The sequence below is a fragment of the Podarcis bocagei genome, assembly GCF_964188305.1.
Source record: "Podarcis bocagei genome assembly, chromosome: 9".
NCBI lineage: Eukaryota > Metazoa > Chordata > Lepidosauria > Squamata > Lacertidae > Podarcis > Podarcis bocagei.
Genome location: NC_138134.1, coordinates 5024734 through 5038851, shown reverse-complemented (window position 1 = coordinate 5038851; position 14118 = coordinate 5024734). Strand labels below are relative to the sequence as shown.

The following is a 14118-nucleotide window of genomic DNA, read 5'->3' as shown; positions in this document are numbered from 1 at the left end:
TCCCCCCCCAGGTCATCTAGGATGGGGCTCAGCTCCCCCTCAATCTTGAGGGGGCAGAGGATGCTTGGCAGAATGTTGCCCTGGGCCCCACAGCGTCAGGAGTCAGTGCACAGACTAGCGTGACCTGGCACACGAATGTCACATCAGGAGGAGGTCTGAGCGGCCTCTCCTGATACAACAGTTCTCCTGTGCAACACGTGTGACATCATGCACATGTGTGACGTCACACCCCCCCCCCCCGTTGGACGCATCTCAGGCCTGTGTTCATTGGAGAACGATCCTTTAGGCCGAGGGCCCACCCATGAGGCGGACTGAGGCAGCTGTCTCGGGTGGTGGAATCACACGGGTTGGTGCCCCTGCAGGTGCCCTGCTGCCCCTGCCAGAGATGTGGCAGTTTCTGGCCAGATCTCACAACAGTTTCACGAAGTCTTGTGAGGTCTCGTCAGAAGCCGCTGCTTCCAGTAAACAGAGCAGTGGGGACGGAGGGAGGGAGCAGCAGTGGGCAGGAGCGGCACCTTCCCATTTCGCCTCAGGCAGCAAAATGGGACGGGCCACCCCCTGCCCTCAGGACAAACAGAGCACTCTCCCAATTAGCTGAAACTGCCCTCAGTCAGCACCCACCTCTCTTCTGACTTACAACCAATAGTCATTGCCTCCACCGCTATTGCATTGACTTCTTTCCCCTTAGTTTCTGTGTGGCCGCTTGCAGAACTCAGCATGGAGGAGGAAGGGGCTAGGTAGAATCCCTCAGCTCTGCTGGTCATCAACTCTCTCTCTCTCTGCAAATCATCTCTATTGGTTTCTTTTAATTTACATTCATGGCAAAACATGTATTTCTAAATAATAAAAAATAAAGAAAACAAAAACAAAAATTTGTGCTTAATTGCTTGAGTCATTCGTATTCCTATTATACTTGACTTCCCTCCCCCTTCTTACTTGGGTCCTCACTTGTACTTATTTGAATGCCTCTCTTAACACGTCTATGAGTTTGTTTTCCTGATTTTCCGCTATATTTTAGTACTTTAGTATTTTATTCTTACAGATTTCAACTTCCCTATAATAGTCTTTCAAATATTGTTTGAATATGTTCCAATCTTTTTTAAATTTTTGTTTTGTTTGATCTCTTATCTGCCCAGTCAACTTGTACATTTCCACGTACTCGATTAATTTGGTCAACCAATCTTTTTTGGTCAGTAAACATTCCCTTTTCCAGTTCTGTGCAATCACAACTCTTGCTGTGGTGATGGCGTACATGAATACTTTAAAAAAATCTTTTGGAATCTGCTGTTGGTCTCTCTGCCCTCTGCCCTGTCAGGCTCCAAGGGCACCAGCTGCCATTGCACTGATTGCTCCCTTGTCTCAGAATTAGGATATTTGGCCGGGTAAATATCCAAACAGGGCCATTTGGTTGGAATAAATCAGATGAGCACCTTCAGCAATGGCGGCTCACTTGTCCACCAGCCTCTCGAAGCTCTGTTTCCACAATCTAACCAATCTAACTCATTCCCAATATACAATACTCCTTCCCCTCATAAAATCGCTTAAAGTCATTTGATCACATAATAGGCAAATAATATCATCAAAGTATTTTGGCATGTAGACCTGTGCTTGAACAAGTTGGTTGTGTTTTTCTTGACTCAGGCACTGCAGAACTTGGAAGTTAGCTGTCTTGTCAACTGCTTTCAAACATGTGAAATACAAATGTCTGAAATGTCAAATATTTTCTATAGCAAATACAGAACCCCTGCCAAATTTTACTTATGAAAACAGTCATTCAAACTGTGGCAAGTTCTGTTATTAAAGCGGCACGACTACAGTGACATTTCTACATCTCAGTTCTAGAATGCTGGAGGTGGGACAACTTTACTGGTCGTTAAAATTAAAAGCAGTAAAATTGAATATAATGGATGCACTATGGGCTCTTGTGCAGTTCTCCCCTGCAGGCTTACGGGCCACTAAAATCTGATCAGCTGTTATAGCCAAAACAAGAATTAATGCTTTTGCTGCAGGAGGTACCACTTAATACAGATGAAATTGTAGACCAAACAATCTTTGTTCCATACTGATGCTATAAGGAGGAATATAGAGCAACAGACCCAGTACATGACTCACAACATATGCATGGAATCTTGTTGTTGTTTTAAGTTGGTGGTTTGACAAAACCAGCTAAGCAAAAAAATATTCTGCCATTATGTGCTTCAATTTCTCTCATGGGTGAGAAATCCAGGGTTGAAGTACTTAGCTTCCTTTGTATGAGATAGCACTGGAGAGTTATAGTCTATTTTTTGCTTTATTAACAAATATTTGTTTTATTTACAAATATTGAAGCACAATCTGTTGGAAGGGGACTCATCAAATCAGGCAGCAAAGCTGCTCATTCTGCGACAGATCCCCTCTGCCAAAGTCTACAGTGCTCCAACTCTGCACTCTAGTCTTAGTCAACACTTGCTAAGGTCTCAGCCTACCCCTGATGCTCCCTGATTTCAACTGCAAAACTGCATTCATGCCGTTTCTCTTTTCCTTTTATTAGATGAAAATTGTTGGCTTCCTAATAATCTGGTTTTTTTAAAGCAGAAATTGTAGCTTTGAAACAGCCAGAGGCTAGCAAAAGATTAATGGATATCAAGAAACATGGTGGTACTTTTGTGGAAGTCCCTGAACACTCATCAGTTGCCCATTTATTCACAGTAAGCAAAGCATCCCAGACACAGTTGTATAACATGGTTTTGCTTGTTAATGTCCCAGCACCTTCTCTTTTAGTCTGCTGTGCAAATTCCATCTGTATCTCTAGAAGTGCTTTCCTAAAACCATCTTCCTTCAGCTGACAAAACCACTTTTCCCCTACAGTTTAGCATACACTTCCGTTCTCACTCTAGAAAGCTGATAAAGACTAAGCTGTTGCAACCAACTGAACTTCCTGTGCCACAAATGAGTCAACAGTACCCATGTGTGTTTTGGGGGTCCTTTCCTATGCAGGTGTCAGGGAAGGGGAATCCCTTGCAGACGACCACAGTGCTTGGAAACAGACAGTCAGATCATGTATCCAAAGTGACCAGAGAAGGAATGACCGCAGGGAGGAGCGCAGAGAGCAGAAACGCCATGGTGCATCTGTAGCAGCAAAACCGGACACCTGACACCTTCACCTGCCCTAGCTGTAACAAAACATGTCTCTCCTGCTTTGGTCTCTACAGCCACAGCAGGCACCTTTCAACAGTTTGACGTCACCTCCGAAGGTTCACTTCTTCATTGTCTACTCAATTCTAATGCCAAAGAGTTGGCTGAGTAAGATTTCTAAGAGATATGCTTCCTTGCCTCTTCCCATAACTAGCTGAAGCATTTTAAATTATGTATCACTACTCTTAAGCTACCCCTCCCTGCATGCACATTTTATACAAGTCACATAATTTCCCTTTTCTTGGTGCGGAATTTGGGGTTCTTTTGTGTCTGCATGACCCTGACACCAGTGATAGAACTACGTATGCTTCAAGGGGGAAATATGTGGGCAATAATATGAAGGATGGCAAAGAAGAAAGATAAAATATTATATTTTCAGATTTGTTGTGTGGATTTGGAACACAATACTTAACATCTGGTAATAACCATTAATCACAGTAAAGTAATTACGACATGGTGGCACAAATATATTTTTTGCATTGTTGCTTGCTAGATAGAGTGATTCATACAGACCACCAAATAGCTGGCATAAGCTCATGGCATTCTGTCGCTGAAAACTTGGGCTGAAATCAAGGCAGAGACAATTACTTTTTTCACCATATTGGTATTCCACTATGTTGCCATCCAGTTCTGTGGTTATGGATTTTTTCAAAAGCCAAAGGAAACCCAACGTCACTCAAACCACAAAAAGACTTGCTGACAGAGTCTGCAGGACACTGAACCTCCACCTCATTCAAATGCTACAATATTTCTCCACACTGAGGGATGTCTGCCAAGTTAAGTGTGAATTCCAAACATTATGGATAAGTCATATAAACAAAACTCCAACTGACAGCTTTGTGGACCAGGAAAGAGGATAAACAATGAAAGATTTAAGGAGCAAATCATTGTCCAGTAAGAGAAAATATCCAATTCTATGCATGGACGGTGCAAAAGCAGAGAATGGTGTGGAAACAGAAACATGTCTGCTTTGGAAGGGTGCGCTTGCCCCATATAACACAATGAAAACAAAACAGAGCCCACCCACTCCAGAACATTTGTGATATAAAACATTGCACAGCACAACTTTAGCAGGAAGTTAAGGACATGCACCGATGGGAAATGAAGTAGTATGTCTGCCCTGAAAACATTTGCATGCACAAAAAACACTGAAAGTGGGATCACATATAATTGCCCCAGTACCATCTTGAGCACAAATCATCACAAATCCACAATAAAAAGTATTTCTTAAAGGGAACGGTTACAGATAGGTAGCCGTGTTGGTCTGCCATAGTCAAAATAAAAACATTCCTTCCAGTAGCACCTTAAAGACCAACTAAGTTAGTTCTTGGTATGAGCTTTCATGTGCATGCACACTAAATTGTCATCTGCCTCTGTACATGAACAGAAAAGAAAATACTGAGCAGGAACGCAAAGAAAACCCAGGGCTCCCAAACGTAGAAAACTGCTGCACTACTGCCACATTAAATATAATCTAGAGCACTGGTCTTCCACCTTCTCAGGCCAGAACCCATGTTTAACACAAACATGCACCTGGGAATTCTCTTAATTTTTTTTTTTACCGTGTATTTGTAGTGTACGGTGGTTGTGCTGCTGTAGCAGCTCTCTGTAGCTCAGTGAGTAGATCCCAACCCACCCACCAAAGACCAATGATCCAAAGCCTTAAAGCCATTTTTAGACCAGGTGGTCTTAAGGAGACAGTATCTGCCACACCAGAGCTGAGTGAAACAAGATCTAGGTCAGGGGTCTGCAACCCGCGGCTCCAGAGCTGCATGTGGCTCTTTTACACCTTTGCCGCGGCTCCGGGACGGATACTAGCGAGGGGAGGAGGTGCACTGTGCGCCCCGACACACCCCACTGTGGCGGGCGCTGTACTGGCTGTGACGTCGCATGGGGCCTGTGCGTGTGTTAGTCACACACCGTCCCGACGTCACCTTCCCGCCCGCCCGCTACATTGTAAGGGGCATGTACGCTGGTCACTGCATTGAAAGGGGGCATGTACGCTGGTCACTGTTTTGAAGGGGAGTGAAGAACACACACACAAAAAAGATAACTTGTTAATTTAACGTTTATTTCTATGAGGAGGAGTAATTCTGAGGGGTCAAACAAAGAAATAATTAAAAAAGTGACAAAAAATGACGAGTTTTGCGGCTCCCAGTTTTTTTTTCCTTCGGAAACGTGTCCAAGTGGCTCTTTTTGTCTTAAAGGTTGCAGACCCCTGATCTAGGTACTAAGCCAAAAGCTGCGAGTTTATGAGTTTCATCAACACCAGGTCTGATATTAAAAATGTGAGTAGAGTTTCATAAGAAGAGCCTTCTGGATCAGGCTGGTGGTGTATCTGGTCTAGCTTCCTAGTCTCACAGTGGCCAACCAGATGCTTGTGAGAAGCCAGGAGGCGGGACCTGAGCAGAACAGAACCTTCCCCATTTCCCAGCTGCTGATATTCAGAGGTTTCTTGCCTTCAGTAGTTGAAGCAGCCCTTGTAGGGTTAAGGACAACAAACCAGAGAGAACCTGCTCTTTAGGGCTAAATGGGAGCAAATGCTAATCCAGAGGAAACCCAAATTGCCCATTTGCTCCAGCTGAGCACGAAAGAGTGGCTTTTCCTGTGGGAAAACTGCAGGACAATAGGAAGTATCAATTTGTTGCCCTGTTCAGGGCTTGCTTTGTTGCATATCAGTAAAACATGCTATCAATGAAACACTGTATCGGATTCTGCTTCCATTGTGGTTCAGTCCCTATGTCTATACATCCTCACACAAGATATAATTTAGCAGACTGAAAGCAAGAGATTCCAGACAATTACTGTTATCTGCCTGTCTCGAAAGACAATGGAAGTTTGCACCACTAGATGTAAAGTCAAACAATTGGAGAGTTACAGAACCTGCTGTGGCTGTAGAGACCAATATGGGAGAGACATGTTATGTTACATCTGGGGCAGGTGAAGGTGCCTGGTTTCGCTGCTACTGATGCAGCACGGTGTTTCAATTATATAGCAGGCAGTTGAAGAATTTGCACAAGTATACTCAGAAGTACATTGGATAACTAGTTACTGTCATACCTCAAGCAACAAAAGCACGGTACCTTAATGTCTCTCTTTTTCTAATATTCCTTACTCAGATTGGGAGTGCGGGGGGGGGGGAGAGGAGACTTCAGTAAAATATAATAATAATAATAATAATAATAATAATAATAATAATAATAATAATAATAGCAATGATCATACAGCTGCACCAGTATAAATGACAGTTTACCATGTTGAGGTCATTTAGACCCCTCAGTACCTTAGAAGTGCATTTTTAAATTTTCCTGCCCCATTCACAGTAATCGGAATCTAATTGATCATAATTAGCTTTTAATGAAATCTTCATTTAAAAGAAATACACATGTTGAAGCACTGCAGTACAACTGACCTCATCGCTGAAGAATAATATACCAAGTATGAAAAGAAATAGTTTATCGCAGAAGAGTGACTGTAGAAAATGTTGTGAGTGTAGGAGCCAATTTCTGGAGGCTAAGGGGTCTTTGGTTCCCCCCCCCCAATAAAATATTTGAGAGGCCTCTCCAAAATTGATGGGCATTGCCATTCATCATGTGATCAAATTATGTGGGGTGATGCTTACCTGCCTGCCCCCAATATTTTATTCAAGTTGGCACTCCTGGTTGTATGGCAAAGCACAATACAGACAGCATTCCAGTCACAATCACAGCAGCTTTTACAAAGTCTAACAGACAATATTAGGTCTTCTCCCTCTTCCTCCTCATTTTATGTGGCTCCATTAAGTCTCCATATGTTGACAAGAAACTGCAGGTAGTGGCAGGAATCCAAACTGCCTCTGGGGATAGCATAAGAATTTCCATGGCACTCCTACTTGTGGTCAGGAGGAATGCTGAATCTGCTCTGCTGTTGCACCTGCACATATAGGGCTTAAAATCTGTCCAGAGCACCATGCAACACAGGGCGACAGGGCTTTCTGGAGGTGCAGAGAGGGAGGAATCAGTGATCCTACCCCTGAGTTCATCAGCAGAAGTTCCTTCCACTCATGTATGGGAATCTTGGGACCCAAACTTATATTTCCAGTCTCAATTATTTCTCCCAGCGATATTTCTTTTGCTGGCTGCAGAAGGCAACACCACCACAGCTGCCCACAAGGACAGAGACTAGCCTCAGCAGGAGTCAGGGACTGGGCAGAGGAGGAATGGCGGAGACCAGCTCCCCATCCTGACCCTTCCAGGGAGGAGGAAGAGGAAGAGGTTTGAGAGAGGTGGCAGCTCAGAGGCAGATGAGGGGAGAAGCTGGGAAATCATGGGAGAGCTGGAACAACACCCAGCTGACATGTTGGCTTTAGAAAGCATTCCAGACCCTCCATCTCCCAGAACCCGGTGAGCCTTAAAAGTAGGAGAGCAAAGAGCTGAAAGACAGAGGGCACGTAGCAGCAACTGTAGAGTAGACGAATGAGGAAGTGGGAGAGATGGGTGTGTGGAGATTCACTCAGGACGACGCCATTATCCAAGAGGCTGGGTTCTATAGACGCTCTCTGTAAAGATTGGAATAAAAAAGGACTGTAATAAACTTTTCCTTGTCTTTATACTTTCCTGGGCAACCAGCCGGGAGCCGCTGACAGCATCCTGACAGTAGGTGAGTTGAGGACAAGGAAAGGAGGTAGGGCTTTGAGAGAGAGGAAAAAATGGGACGTTTGGGAGCGAAGGGCCTGCAATTTCTAGATCACCCCACTCCATCACTATTCAGCCAATTTTCCAGGCATTTATCAAGTCATAAATCTGAGCCACCCCACTTATGCCTGCTCACCTGGCCAGCCCTTTTAAGCTACATCCTCACGCGGAGCTGCAAACTTGATGCCGGCCCCTTCAAGGCCTGTTGCTTATTAGTGATTTACGTAAGCAATGAAGTTTCATCTTTTAGGCTACAGACTGACCTAAAAAAAAAAAAAAAAAAAAAAAGCTTGGCAGCCAACACCTGAGGATGATGACATCTTTCCATTGTATAGGGGATTTATTTTGGAGCTCCTTTCTTTCAGCTGTCCTTTGCTGTCTGGTAGCGGAATTCCACCTGGCGCTTGAATGCATTCATCCTCTTGCTACAATTAAACAGCATCTGTTCAAAAACAAAACGCTGTCCTAGCAGACAAATGCTTCAGTAACATACATGTCATGTGGCAGGATGAATTCCTGTCTTGAATTATCCTTTAGGGAACCAAATTAAATCTGCATTTATTTACTGCAGAAGAAAGTATGCAGAGGTGGGGGAGGGGAGACTACTAGATTTGGCTGACCAATCACAACCATTCCAAAATCTTGTGGGTAAAAACAAGGGATGTCTAAAACAAAGACATATATGTATTTTTGCATTGAGATAACTTCCATGTGAAAGGCAGAAAGATCAAGGGCAGATCCATATAAATAAATATAATTTATTCACATATTTACACCTGAATTTAGATGGTGGCAGTCCAGATCTTGCAGCATGGTAATATCAAGAAGGTCTTATTCCCGAGAGCAGTGCAACATTGGAGTCTAAGTCATCTTTCCCAGCTTGCCTTCAGCCAGCCTGCCCAAGATGGATCCCAGTCATTATTATTTTTGGCCTTCTTCCCAGCACACATTGCTAAAGACTCACTTTTCCTGTCACCTCACACCCAGTTACCCTGGCAGCCTTCCAAATCTGCTGTCTCTGTTCACACCTCAGGGCAGGGGGAAGGCCAGTTCTCTTGCATTGCCAATGGCCCTCAATGGCCCTGTATTGTTTCTTAATGGCCAGGTCATTTTGCACAGGCTAGCCCAGGAATTCCTCTGCAGCTTGTGTTTCCCCCTTCATATTCCAAATAACTAAAAACATACCATTGATTAATTTCTAGGGAATAGGGGGTCCCCCCCTGCAAACCTAGAACACTTCTATTCCCCAGATGTACTTTAATGTGCATCCTGATTTCTTAGTGGTGAGATATTTCAGGGGTGACACAGCCATACCCCAGGTCTGGTTGTAGTAGAATGAAAGTCACTGGAGATGGTGGTGTTATATATGGTTATATTTACAAACAGAATCCCCGCAACGGGGTGAGCTCCCGTTGCTCGGTCCCTGCGCCTGCCCACCTAGCAGTTCAAAAGCACATCAAAGTGCAAGTAGATAAATAGGTACCGCTCCAGCGGGAAGGTAACCGGCGTTTTTGTGTGCTGCTCTGGTTCGCCAGAAGCGGCTTAGTCATGCTGGCCACATGACCCAGAAGCTGTACGCTGGCTCCCTCGGCCAATAAAGCGAGATGAGTGCTGCAACCCCAGAGTTGTCCGCGACTGGACCTAATGGTCCAGGGGTCCCTTTACCTTTTTATTGGCTGAGCTGAACACACAGCATAATGCTCCAACAGAACATGCTCTCTGGTTAGGTTTCTTTTGGTGTCCCCCAAAGCCAAGGCCATATTTTTGGATTCAGCACAGACAGCAAGGCAAGCCTCTGTGTCTCTTCCCGGCCACAATATTTGCGTGTTCAGACCCAGAGACCTCCCCCCTAAATAAAAACACACTTGACTCAAATTTTAGTTTGGATTTTGGCAGAATTTAGGCTACGCGGCAAGCAAACCCAAATGGCTATAGCCAATCAGCCAAGTGGAGAAAAATCCTGCCGTGCCCCTGTCCCAACGACAGACGACACACGACGGCATAGCAAAGTCAATCGCAAAATGCCCTAAATATAGGGAGAGGTGGGCGGGTGTTCCGAATGCACAAGCCAAAAGAGGAAGCTCTGGGTCAAGTGCACAGGTATTTATACGTCCCTCGATCCGTTGAGACAGCACCCAGTGGCTAGATTAAACCCAGCAACGAGGGACCTACCAGTCGGGTGTTGTGGCTGTCCAATAGACCCAGTGCCCTCTTTGAGGGAGGACATGCTCTCCCTCATTGTCTGCCTCAGATTCCTTCCTCCAGATCACAATGTGCTCTTTGTTCCCCAGCTTTCAAACCCACCAATGGGTCACTCTCTCGCTGAAGGACCACCCTCTTTCTCACCCAAAGGCCAGCCCTCAGCACCTGCCAATTTCCCTTTCTCCTTTTTCAAGCCTTCCTTGGTGTCAGGAAGAAAGAGCGGGAGGGAGGAAAGCCTCCCCCCTTGGCTGGTCATGGCAGCGCCTCCCCTTCCTATCCTCTTCCTCCCAAGGTGACCTATTCAGCATCTGGGGTAGATTCCCGGAAGGACCGGCTTCCAAGTATCAGTTAAGTCTATGTGCCTCTTTCACTCCCCTAGTAGCTCAGTGTGATGACAAGAGTACTAGAAATATTATAGTGAGAGATTTTACCAATAGAACTGCACCACGTGTGATCCAGCAAGCTAAATGCAGGCCTCCGCCATGAGGTGTTTTTTTTTTGAAGCATGTAACAAAAACAGAATAATTACCAAGCTTCTGGTGGGCTTTTTGGTGTGGAGCATGGGTTGTAACAATACAATTTCAGGATCTTCACTGAATATAGCTTTTGGGGACTAATATCCAGCGAAACACTTCCTTACGCAACAAATCCTATTTGATAGGTTGCATAACTAGCGTTGAGCCACACTGAAGCATTTCAGTGCAAAGGCTGCCAGTTGGAAACCACGCATTAAGCAAGAGGAAGAAACTAACCATCGCAAATACACAATATGACATGTGTGGCTTATTAGCTTTGGAGCCAGGAAATGACATCATTCACCTGTCAGAAGGGCTCTTCATTCAGTATATGAAGTCTATATGATACAAACCAGCACATTCCTGCATAGAGAAAATGCACTGAGCAGAGCATTTGAGGATTACAGAGAAAATTAAATAGGCTAACCATCTGTGGACCAAGGGACATCTGTTGGATCAAACAGATAAGGAATAAAAGGTTCAGAAAGCTTTATTATATAGGATGAAAGGATCTACGGACCTACTGAAAACACTTTACCCTGAACACCGAAGTACATGTTTTTGCTTTTTGAGATAATATTCCATACCAAACACTTCTGAGTGTTCAAAGTTCTTTGCTTACACCATTTCAATAATCATGGAAGAATCCTGTAAAATAAGTCAGTTTTATTATCATCCTTATATTGTAAACGGTGTGTGTCTGTGTCTCTGTGTGTAACTGAATGAAGATCAAACTAGAAGAGACTTTGGAGAGCCAAGTTTGGATCTCCCTTCTTTTTTAATTTGATAAAAAGCAGCTGTGGACAAAGAGGTTTAATTTAGATTAGGATGGAAACACTTGGGAAATTAAGAACCCCCAGCTCCATTTTCTAGATGGAAATTCCATCCACTCTGCCGCGGTAGCAATTAGCCCCATTAGCACACTCTGTGTACTCTCAGGAGCCCCCTCTCCAGCCAGAGGCTGGAAGCGTATTTTGCTACACAAAACGTCATCCTCATGAATGCTCAAGCTCCATAATAAAAATGCCAGATTGAAAAGAAGTGTGCAGACTGCTCACCACAACAAAAAGCAATTTCTAAAAGGTCAAGACAGTCACTGTAAATTGTACTAAAATTCATCCAGAGATGTAAAATATATACATAAAATGGGAAAAGTACTATGTACACGATAATAAAATGGTAACTACAAACCTGCAAGCCAAATATAGACACATACTTTTTAGCTATCAAACTGCAAGATGAATCCGCTTACAAATAGCATACCACCAAAAAAATCATCATCAGAGTCTATTGCCCATAGGTAACTTTGTCAGTTCTCACAAATACTTTAATGGTGGTGAATACTGTTTGATAACTGAAAAGTGCCTGTCTGCATTTGGTTCATCAAGTTTTTCCAATTAATCTTATTTTTGTGTAGTATCCTTTTCCATTTTATTTGTATATTTCACTTATCTGGATAAATTTCAGCAAAATTTCCGGTTCCAGTTCTTAAAGAGTGTTTCCATAATAAAGATGGTAAGAGCAGTAACATTGTTACGCACAGTCCAAGGACCCCCAAACCAACTTAGTCTAACCCCAAACCCATTGCAATATTAAAGTGCAGATATTTAAATGTTTGCAAGTTTTTATTTCCTTAAAATACAAACTGTGAGAAAGTTCTCTTTCCAAGCCTTGATTCAAATTCAATAGTCACAGGCAGCCTGGTTAGTTCCAAGGATTGTGCTACAGAGCTGCAGAATTCTGAAACAGTAGGCAGCCATTTTGGGTTTTTTTGGAGCTATGATACTTGTAAAATAAGAAGTATTACTTTACAACTTGACAACCACACAGGATCACTCTTTTCAAGCTCCCCTCTTGGGACCACTCTTCCAGAACCTTGTTTAGTCCATCAGTTCCTCGGCCTGTGGACTTCTCTCCTTTCTCTTGGTCCTGTGAAGAACCACTTGACCAGGTTGATGGTGCTAGGCTCCAGAAGAAGGATCTCTCCCAACTGAGAAAGTGGTGAATGGAAAGGGTTTGGCCTAGCTTAGAGACATCCTTCTGGAGCTTGGTGCAGTCTGCTTCAGTAGAGAGTTCTCCAACAGAAAAGGGAGAGGAAGGCATGCAGATTATGCAGTGGGTGGCGTAGGGTACAAATCCATGAATGAGCAAGCCACGGCTGCTGTCCTGTGTGCGTTTACCACAAAGAAAGTCACATTGAAGTTAGTGGGCCCTACTTGTGAGTTAGCATGCAAAGGATGGCATTGCCCGCGTGAGGAAGCTGTGAAAACTCATTACTAGCAAAGAGATAAAAAGTAAGTGAAATTAAGCAGCTCAAATTGGGTGGTGGGAATAGGGTTAGCTTTAAAAAGCAGAGACTAGAGGCCCAGTGCTTTACATTTTAGTAATGATCTGCTCTGGATACTGATGAAACTGGTAGCCTTCCCCCCAAGACGTGCTTGTTGCCTCCAGATCCACAGAGAGCAGCTGCCCCTGGGTCTGGCTCTATTCTTGAGATGAGATGCTGGAAGTTGGATTGGGAAGCAGAAGGGGGCAATTCTAAAGTTGCGTCCCATCATCAGGATCAGCATCATGGTTTGGGCATCTCACTGCATTCTAGCTCATAGAATCATAGAATCCTAGAGTTGGAAGAGACCACAAGGGCCATCGAGTCCAACCCCCTGCCAAGCAGGAAACACCATCAGAGCACTCCTGACATATGGTTGTCAAGCCTCTGCTTAAAGACCTCCAAAGTAGGAGACTCCACCACACGCCTTGGCAGCAAATTCCACTGTCAAACAGCTCTTACTGTCAGGAAGTTCTTCCTAATGTTTAGGTGGAATCTTCTTTCTTGTAGTTTGGATCCATTGCTCCGTGTCCGCTTCTCTGGAGCAGCAGAAAACTACCTTTCTCCCTCCTCCATATGACATCCTTTTATATATTTGAACATGGCTATCATATCACCCCTTAACCTCCTCTTCTCCAGGCTAAACATGCCCAGCTCCCTTAGCCGTTCCTCATAAGGCATCGTTTCCAGGCCTTGGACCATTTTGGTTGCCCTCCTCTGGACACGTTCCAGTTTGTCAGTGTCCTTCTTGAATTGTGGTGCCCAGAACTGGACACAGTACTCCAGGTGAGGTCTGACCAGAGCAGAATACAGTGGCACTATTACTTCTCTTGATCTAGATGCTATACTCCTATTGATGCAGCCCAGAATTGCATTGGCTTTTTTAGCTGCCGCGTCACACTGTTGGCTCATGTCAAGTTTGTGGTCAACCAAGACTCCTAGATCCTTTTCACATGTACTGCTCTCAAGCCAGCTCCACAGACTTCACTGAGTTTGAAACAGGTTAAATCATTGAAATCTTGCTTAGTTAAATTTTGGAGAAAACTGATTGGCTACTGAAATGGGCCATACCTTCCAGTAGCTACTAATGACCATATACAAACACTTCAAACATGTTTGTTCCTAAACTTCTCAAGGAAGATATCTAGTGATGTCATAGACACTCACCAGTAGACACCTGCTGCAGCCATATAAACAGTGGTTGAATCAGCCATTGTCTCCCATTTGA

At 44.1% G+C, this 14118-nt stretch overlaps 1 protein-coding gene across 6 annotated transcripts in view; it reads right to left on the bottom strand.

Annotated features, from left to right (window-relative positions):
- The window catches only part of C1QTNF7 (C1q and TNF related 7), a 39808-nt gene that overhangs the window by 4742 nt on the left and 20948 nt on the right, over nucleotides 1-14118 (bottom strand). The window lies entirely within an intron of this gene.